The 2388-nt window shown below is 39.6% G+C and overlaps 1 non-coding gene across 1 annotated transcript; it reads left to right on the forward strand.

Annotated features, from left to right (window-relative positions):
• Positions 1 to 974: 974 nt before the first annotated feature.
• Trnat-ugu (transfer RNA threonine (anticodon UGU)) lies at positions 975 to 1049 on the forward strand. Its single transcript has one exon. It is a non-coding gene; the product is annotated as a tRNA-Thr (tRNA).
• Positions 1050 to 2388: the final 1339 nt, after the last annotated feature.

Raw genomic sequence — 2388 nt, forward strand, 5'->3', positions numbered from 1 at the left:
AGTTCTTTTAAACCGTTATCAAAAATTATGAACCAAGAATGATAGTTATGCTTTCAGAGAAACCGCTGCACGTTTTTGTATCTCTGTAGCTAGATTTTGTAGTGCTGTCATCGAGACTTGCTGTAGCAACGAGAGTACTTTGCACCGCGTTATGCAGTGTGGCTCAGGTAACCCAAATAGTGTAGAAACCAAATCCTTTCTTTAATTAAAATTCACAGTGATCAGTTTTTGTCTGAAAGTATTCAGTCATAGCCAAATTTTTGTGATAAGAACTTTCAGAGAGGGCATGATTTTCTTAGAATCATCGTAGTTACATTTCTCTATGCGTTCTGGCAGTTGAATTTTGTCCCCAAGAGTTAGTGCAACGCAAGTTATCACCTTTATGGTCTGATATGCGCGCCATTCAAAACAGGGAGCCCGAAGTTTAGGATCTGACAAACAATTTAACATTAAAACCACAATCAACATTACAGATCCACTTCACTAAGATAAATCGAAAGAGACAACTTTCAATGTTCTTCGCATTTTTAAAAAAAATTGAATAATGATGCATTACATGCTGGCATGCTGAATGGCTGCGAACATTTGTAGCATCACAGTTGTTTCAAAACTGTCAGTTTTGTCTTCATTCGTTTTCCACTCAAGAAAGATAATAAACAAGTTAGGTATTAAAAGAAGTTGTCGAGCAAGTAACCATGTCGAAACTCTTCTATAGCTCGTTTGTTTATAACTATATATGACGGTAGTATCTGTTCCCGAAAGAACAGTTACCGTGGATGACCATGCAGCTTTGCTAGAAATGAAATGATAATTAAATGGACACCATAGCTGCAAACAGGCGTTGATGTACTTCATTGGGGACGTGTTGAAAATGTGTGTCCCAACCGGGACTCGAACCCGGGATCTCCTGCTTACATGCAGACGCTCTATCCATCTGAGCCACCGCGGGCACCTGCAGACGCACTATCCTCGGTGCCCGCGGTGGCTCAGATGGATAGAGCGTCTGCCATGTAAGCAGGAGATCCCGGGTTCGAGTCCCGGTCGGGGCACACATTTTCAACATGTCCCCAATGAAGTACATCAACGCCTGTTTGCAGCTAGGGTGTCCATTTAATTATCATTTCGTTTGTTTATGGTTTGTTTTGTAGTGATGATACCAATGATAAATGAGAAGTACGGTTATTAATTCAGAGGCAAACTAAATGAGCTGTGAACCAGTAACTATTTTCACTTTAGTGTCTTATTTAATCTTTACATTGCACTATACAAATTATTTTGCTAAATTAATGGGCATTTTATACAAATTAAAAATTTTGTTGAGGTTATATTTTATGATTTCGACGGATACTTCACGTGAAATATTGGAGAGATAAAGGCTCACAAAGACAACCACGATACCGATTATATAGAGAATCTAGTTATCTCGCGACTCCGTTCGCTGGGCGAGCCGTGTTAGCTTTGCAGAGCGTTTGCCAAAGAGCTCCTGGTCACATGTCGATCGCCAAATGTTGTTTGGTTTCGATTTAGAAGCCTGTGTTCACGAAACTAGTTCCGCTAATGGACGTCTGTTTGACCTCTGTCTCTCGACATGGCACGGGGGTGGGGCTCAGGGGTGTCACGTTCTTGTGGCGGGTTTCCAAAAGCTTTCACTACGCCAAACCATCATCAGCTTTACTAACAAAAATAAGTAACTCACCATTACTCTTTCCAAAAGTAACATAGATACAGTGTCGTGATTTACCACAGTAACTTTAATTAAATTAAAAGAGCACCGATATTAAAACTATTGATTAACGCTGGTATTTCTTTCAAAATCAGAAGTACAAATATTCATAAACTTTTCTTAACACAACCTTGTAAAAGCGTCAGATGAATTTAGTGCTTCTCGCAGCACTTCCATAGAATTATTTTTCATAGAGTCACTTAACATGAGTATCTATCTAAAACAGATGACACGGAAATGTACTGCTAAATTATAAATTACATTTGCCCCCGTTTTCCTTGCCACATACGAAGTAGACAAGAGTGTTTCCCATAGCGTTGCACGAGTTTATTTTTAAAAGTTACCAAATGCTTCCTCGCGTTTGGCGTTACACTGTTTCAGTTTACACCCTTCATCGTCGGAAAGATTAAAGTCTGTTTAGTGAGAACACAACTTTTCTAAGCAGACGTTCGAGCGAAGATCTAGTTCACCTCAGAGTGGGAGAAGTAAAAGAAAAACAAAGGTTTGTCAAATGGAATTCCAAAACTCCGCTTCCCGAAACCGGGTTTAATGTCTCAACCACTCTTATCACGGTTTTCATACGTTTTGGCGAAATTACATGTCTTCCCGAAGAGTATAGAAACATAGTTACTGACAGAAACAGAAAATACGTGCCGGATGTCAAC

This window comes from Schistocerca nitens, chromosome 9, assembly GCF_023898315.1.
Source record: "Schistocerca nitens isolate TAMUIC-IGC-003100 chromosome 9, iqSchNite1.1, whole genome shotgun sequence".
NCBI classification, from domain to species: Eukaryota; Metazoa; Arthropoda; class Insecta; order Orthoptera; family Acrididae; genus Schistocerca; species Schistocerca nitens.